The sequence below is a fragment of the Diceros bicornis genome, chromosome 25 (assembly GCF_020826845.1).
Source record: "Diceros bicornis minor isolate mBicDic1 chromosome 25, mDicBic1.mat.cur, whole genome shotgun sequence".
NCBI classification, from domain to species: domain Eukaryota; kingdom Metazoa; phylum Chordata; class Mammalia; order Perissodactyla; family Rhinocerotidae; genus Diceros; species Diceros bicornis.
Genome location: NC_080764.1, coordinates 9,664,387 through 9,671,827, shown reverse-complemented (window position 1 = coordinate 9,671,827; position 7,441 = coordinate 9,664,387).

The window sequence follows — 7,441 nt, the reverse complement described above, 5'->3', positions numbered from 1 at the left end:
AGAAATTAAAAGAACGCACTATAGGAAGAGGCGAGTCTGAAAACAAGTTTGAGGCTGAATGACTCATTTGTATTAATCAAGGAGAGTTGTTTTGTAAAGGAGTTAAGCCTCAGGCTAACTTTAAAAATGGGCAAAGACACAGTTTGTAGAAGGGAAGGAAGAAGGCTGTTTGGAGAATTCAAGGCAACCTGATCACCGTGAGGAAAGTAACAATTATCAGTACAGAATGATAACCAGTGCTTTTTAAAGTTCGGGTTAAAAAAACATGTAATAAGTCTGGTTGGTGACCTGTAAAAGTCTACAAAACCAAATTTGCTGAAGACAGCACAGAGCTACAGACTAACTATAAGACCAAGAGCAATTTGGTTCTAGCAACCAAATTAGGCCAGTCCACTCATCCCTCAGAGATTCTAATAGGAAAGGAAGGAATCTGCCATTCTTATAGCTATACCAGACTGATATTCTGAATGTTTTGCTTCCTCTCATCTGAGAAGGTATTATTACATACAGTGTCTGTTGTTAAGCCTATGCTATTTTTCCACAGCGTGCAAATGCACAAGACACAGAAATGGTAGCTGAAACAGATTCTAAGCAAGAAGAGCTTACCCAGCCTTTGCTTTTATAAACCAAATGTAAATTTCATATATATAATAAAGTGACATCTGTGTAATTGCTCACAGTTAGCAAGTACTTTCTTTAAACAGGGTTTTACACTGGTAGATGCTCAGTAACTATTTGAATGAATGAATGACCTCTTTTGTACTCAAGGGACTGCAGCCACAAGAAGCCAAACAAATTAACTCCATAAAATGACTGGAGTTAGAAAACTGCAGGAGGATGAAGAATGGGATATTTTCTTGCAATGGAGCTGCAAGAAAGCACATTATTCATCCATTCACTCATTCCACAGAAATATGAAGACCTATTAAGGGCCAGCAACTCTAGTAGTGTGCAAGTTATGTGGGGGTATAGACCAGCTGCTAGAAACTGGCTGACCTCAACCAAATTTGGCGTGCAAAAATCTTTTGTTTGGTCCACAGAGTGTTGACCCATATGGTATTTTTTAAATCAACTTTGAGATATAATTTACTTACAATAAAATGCACGCATTTTAAGTGTACAGTTTCAGTGGGTTTAATGAGTTTTGACAAATGTACATTCTTATGTAGTCACCACTTCGAATCAAGAAAAAAACACGCCCATTATCCTACTGCAGTCAATCTTCCCTTCCACCCCAGCCAACGACTGATCTAATTTCTATTACTATAAATTAGTTTTGCCTATTCTAGAACTTCAATATAAATGAAACCACAGAGTAAGTTCTCTTTTGTGTCTCACTTCTTTCACTCAATATAATGTTTCTGAGATTCATTCACATTGCTGCATGTATCAATAATTCTTGTTTGTTTACCCACGGTTTATCTATTCACCTGTTGATCGCATTTGGGTTGTTTCTAATTTTTTGGCTATTATGAATAAAGCTGCTATGAACATTCATGTGGTCTTTTTGTGAATATATGTTTCCATTTCTCTTAGGTAATAACCACCAAGGACTGGTTGCTGGGTTGCACGGTTAAGTATGTGCTTAACTTTAAAAGAAACTGACCAATTGTTTTCCAAAGTGGTTGTACCATTTCACACTCTCCCCAGCAACACACAAGAATTCCAGTTGTTTCACATCCTCACCAATACCTGGAATTGCCCCTTTTTAAAAATGTTTAGTTATTCTAGTGGGTATGAAGTCGTATCTCATTTTGGTCTTTACTTTGTATTTCCCTGGTGACAAACGATATTGAGCATCTTTTCATACGCTTTCGGACATTCAAATATAGTTTCTTCTGTGAAGTGTCTATTCAAATCTCTCACTTAGTTTTAACTGGGCCATTGTCATATTATTGAGTTTTAAAGTTTTCTACATTTTCTGGATATAAGTCCTTTGAGATAGATATAGTGTGTGTGTGTGTAAACACTTCCTTTCGGTCTGTGGCTTACCTCTTCATTTTCTTACTGTGTCTTCTGAAGAACACAAAGTTTTACTTTTGATAAGGTCTAATTTATCAATTTTTTCTTCTATGGTTAGTGCTTTTTGTGTTCTAAAAAATCTTTGCCTACCCCAAGGTCTCAGAGATTTTCTCTTACAATTTCTTCTATAAGTTTTATGGTTTTAGTTTGTATGTTTAGGTCTATGAGCCACTTCAAATTAATTTTTATATACAGTGTGAGACAGAGATTGAGATTCATTTCTTTACATACCAATATCCAATTGTTCAGCAACATCTGTTGAAAAGACTATCCTTTCCCCCATTGAATTGTTTGAGCCTTTGTTGAAAAACCAATTGACCACACATGTCTATTTCAGCACCCTCTACTGTGTTCTAATGATCCATGTCTATTTTTACACAATACCACATTGTTTTGATTACTCTAGCTTTACAATATCTTGAAATCAGGTAATTTAATTCCTCCAAGTTTGTTCTTCCGCTTCTAAATTGTTTTGGCTATTCCAGGTCCTCTGCATTTTCACGTAAATTTTAGATGCAGCATGTCAATTTCTACAAAACAGTCTGCTGGGATTTTGATTGGGAACACAGAGAATCTTCAGGTTATTTGGGGAAGATTGGACAACTTAACATTATCGGCTCTTGTGAAACATGAACATGGCATAGTTCCACTTATTCAGGTCTTCTTTAATTTCTCTCAGCAATGTTTTATGATTTTCAGTGTAAAGGTCTTATATATCTTGCATTAAATTTATTCCTAAATACAGAATTTTTTTTATTTTTATTTTTTGTTGTTGTTGTTGAGGTAGACTAGCCCTGAGCTAACATCTGCTGCCAATCCTCCTCTTTTTGCTGAGGAAGATTGGCCCTGGGCTAACATCTATGCCCATCTTCCTCTACTTTATATGTAGGACGCCTGCCACAGCATGGCTTGATAAGTGGTGCGTAGGTCCGACCCGGGATCAGAACCTGCGAACCCCAGGCTGTTGAAGCTGAGCGTGTCAACCCAACCACTATGCCACTGGGCCAGCCCCCAGAATATTTTTTAATTTAAATTGGTTGCCAACATTTTAAGAGAAAGAAAATTCACAATTTAAAAAAATCTAGATTCAGCCTTCCCTTGAAAAAAAAACCCAGAAGACCAGCAACTGTGGGCCTACACTCCCATATGCCAACAATATACTAGAACTAGGAAGTGGCAACCCTCTTTAGACAAGGCATGTCTTCTCCAATTTGCCACAGTTCCTACCACTCTTATTAAAATCCCTGATCTCTCCAATTCCATTCATTTAAGTTACCTACTTGGAGCCTATGGACAGTGAAAGGCTTAGGGGAAGAAGAAGGAGTACGATATAATTAGATATGCATTTTAAAACTCTGGCTTCAGTATGGAGAATTGATTAGGGTCAGAAGGAACGATGGAAGCGGTAAAACTGTTAATTTATGGAAGTGGTCCTGGAAAGAACATGGTTTGAACTAGCTAGACTGGTTTTAGTCGAAGAAATGAGACGTTGACAAACGAGATAATATTTATGGAATGGTTACCAATACAAATTGATGATGGAACGGAAGTGAGAAGGAAGAGGGAGATGCCAAAATGACCCTTCAGCTTTCTGGCTTCTGTAACTAGATGGACAGAAGTGTCATTTACAGAAATGGAGAACACTGGAGCAGGAACAACTGAGGCAGTTGGAAATGAAGGTTGTGTTCCGTTTGGAATACAAATTTGAGATACCTGTGAGATATCCAAATGGAGGTGGCAAAGTGACTCGTGTTCAAAAAAGGTGGAGATACACATTTGGGAATCATTGGTATTTAGAGCTATGGGACTAGATGAGATCTCCTACAGAGAGAGACAGCAACAGGGTTTGAGGCTGAGTCCTGAGAAAATCCCACACTCAGAGGCCAACTTAAAGAACAGCTAGCAAGAGACTGAGAAAGACTGGCGGGAGAGGTAAAAGGAACGGACAAGGTATCAGAAGAAAAACTAGGAGAATAATGTCATACCAAGAATATAAAATGGTTCAAGAAAGAAAATGATCAACTACGTTAAAAATCCACTTGTTAGAGGAAGATGGGCACAGATGTTAGCCCAGGGCCAATCTTCCTCGGCAAAAAGAGGAGGATTGGCATCAGATGTCAGCTCAGGGCTGATCTTCCTCTCTCTCTCTCTCTCACTCACACTCACACTCTCTCACACACACACACACACAAACCCACTTGAGAGGTAAAAGAAGAAAGAAATTATCCATTCCTTCATTTATTAATCCATTCAAAAATATTTATTAAGCACCTACAACATGCCAAGTACTGTTGGTGCTGAGGATATAGCAATAAACAAAATGAAGTCCCTGCCCTTGTAGAGACTATCATCTAGTGGGAGGAGACAGACAACAAATATATGTCAAGTGGTGACATCCTGCGGAGAAAGTGAAGCAGGATAAGAGAAATAGGGAATGCCTGGGACTGGGGAATGAATAAGGTAGCTTTTGTATATATGGTAGTCTCTTTAATAAAGAGACATCCAAGCAAAGATCTGAAAAAAGTGAGGAAGAAAACCATGTGAAGATCCAGGGAGAAAGTATTTCAGGCAGAGGGAACAGCAAGCACAAGGACCTGGTGTGAGCCAGGAACAGCAAGGAATCCAGTGGGATAGCCGTAGAGTGAGCAAGGGGGAGAGTAGTAGATCATGGAACTGACTCTGGAGAGCAGATCATGAGATCTATGATCTATGTGGAGAGCAGATCATAAAAAATCAAGGGCAGAAGCAGGGGGTCTAGTTTGAAGGAAGCTATTGCAATAATCCAGGCAAGAAATAATAATGATGGTGTAATGTTGGTCAGTTGTATGTGTCAACTTGGTTAGGCTATAGTCCCCAATTATTCAAACACTATTCTAAGTGTTGCTGTGAAGGTATTTTCTAGATGTGATTAACATTCATAACCAGTTGATTTTAAGTAAAAGAGTTTATCCTAGTTGATCTGAGTAGGCCTGATTCAATCAGTTAAAAGGCCTTAAGAGCAGAAGTGAGGTTTCCCAGAAGAAGAAGAAATTCTACTGTGGATAACAACTTCAGCTCCTGCTAAGAATTCCAACCTGTCCTTCATGACAGCTTAGCCTATGGATGTCATACTTACCTAGCCAGCCCACACAATCATATAAGGAATAAATCCCTTCATATATATATCCATCCTACTGGTTCTGTTTCTCTGGTTTAACCCTGATTTATACAGATTTTGGTATCTGGAAGTGGAGTGCTGTTGTAACAAATACTTAAAAATGTGGAAGTAGCTTTGAAATTAGATAATGGATAGAGGCTGCAAGAATTTTGAGAAGCATAATAGAAAAAGCCTAGATTGCCTTAAACAGACTGTTGGTAGAAATATGGACATCAACGGCACTCCTGATGAGCGCTCAGACGGACCTGAGAAGCACAGTAGAAAAAGCCTATATTGTTTTAGAGAATACATATGTTATCATAAACAGATAAACATTTCCTGTGGTAAAAATATGAACATTAAAGGGGCTTCTGATGAGAACTCAGAAGGAAATGAGGAACATTATCGGAAACTGGAGGAAAGATGATCCTTTCTAAACAGAGGCAAAAAAACTTAGCTGAACTGAGTCCTACAGTTGTAAGAAAAGCAGAATTTATAAGTGATGATCTTGGATATTTACATTTCTAAGCAACATGTTGAAGGTGCAGCCTGGTTTCTTCTTGCTGCTTACAGTAAAATGGAAGAGGAAAGATAATTTGAGGGTGAAATGTTAAACAAAAGAAACCAGGACTTGAAGATTTGGGAAACTCTCAGCTTATCTTGATCACAAAAAAAGCTGAAATAAGGAGATGCATTATTAAGAAAGCACTGCTGTGGAGAGAAAGCCAAGGGTGTGGCTGGGCAACCTTTCACTAGTGCTGAAGAGATTACTCGCATTACTCAGGGATCCCCTCAACCAATCATCTGATAAGCAGAAGCTAGGAACAGACATGAGATCACCCAGGAAAGATCTATGGAGGACCCTCTCATCTAATGCAAAAATCCCCGAGACATACACAGAGGAGACCCACAAAGTTTCTGAGAATGTTATATTAGCAGAAACACTGCCAGCTTGGCCTGAAAGGGACAGAGAGAAAACTAAATAAAGGAAGGGTGTCAGACTACCAAAATTCTTGAGGCAAGAAATAGGTTAATAAAACTACTCAGCTGCAAACACGTGCTACTCTTCAAGAAAAAGTAAGGCTAACTCCAAGAGCTGAGCCTTGAGCCCAGAAGCCAGAGCCACAGGCCCAGAGGACAGAGTCTCAAGCCAGAGAGGATTACTCCTAGGCTTTGAAACCTAATGAAATTTTCCCTGCTGGATTTGGAAATTGCTTGGGACTAATGACACACTTATGCCCTGCATTTTCTTTTTGGGAATGGGAATGTCCGTAATAATCATACTTTGCTGTCCCAACACTGTATTTTAGAAACATATAACTTGTTTTCTAATTTCACAGGTCCACAAATGAAAATGAATTTTGCCCCACGATGGATCATACCCAGAGTCTTACCTATACCTGATTTAGACGATTTGTATAATGAGATTGTGGACTTCTGAGCTGATGATATTTAGATATTTAGATACGATCTTGGACTTGAGTTGATGTTACAATGGGCTGAGACTTTCAGGAATGTTGGAATGGGATGAAAGTATTTTGCATGTGGGACAGACGTAATCTTTGGGGGCCAAAGGGCAGAGTAGGCCAGACTGAAAAATGGCACCCTAAAAAATAGCCACATCCTGCACATCTCAATCTCTGGAACCTGAAAATGTTACCTTATATGGCAAAAAAAAAAAAGGAAGGGGGGATCTTTGAAGATGTGATTAAGTTCAGGATCTCGACATAGAGAAATTATACTGGATTATCTGGGTGAGCCCTAAATGCAATCACAGGTCTTTATAAAAGGGAGGTAGACAGAGATTTGACAGACATAGAGAAGGAGATTTGCAGAGAGAGCTTTGAAGGTGATGGCCTTGACAACTGAAGTGATACTGCCACAAGCCAAGGAATGCCAGCAGCCACCAGAAACTGGAAGAGGTGAGGAACAGACTCTCCCCTTCAGCCTCTGGTAGGAGTGCAGCTCTATTGCTGACACCTTGATTTTGGCCCAGTGAAAATAATTTCAGACATCTGGCCTTAGGAACTGTAAGAGAATAAATATACATTGTTTTAAGCCACCCAGTTTGTGGTAATTTGTTACAGTAGCCACAGGAAACTAAATACAGATGGTTTGGACAAGGGTGATTATGGTGAAGGTGGTGAGAAGTGATCAGATTATGGATCCATCTAGAAGACAGAACTAACAGGATATGCTGATGGATTGGACATGAGGTGAGAAAGACAGAGAAGATGACTCCAAGGTTCTTCTCTGAGTATCTAGAACAGTTAACATTTTACT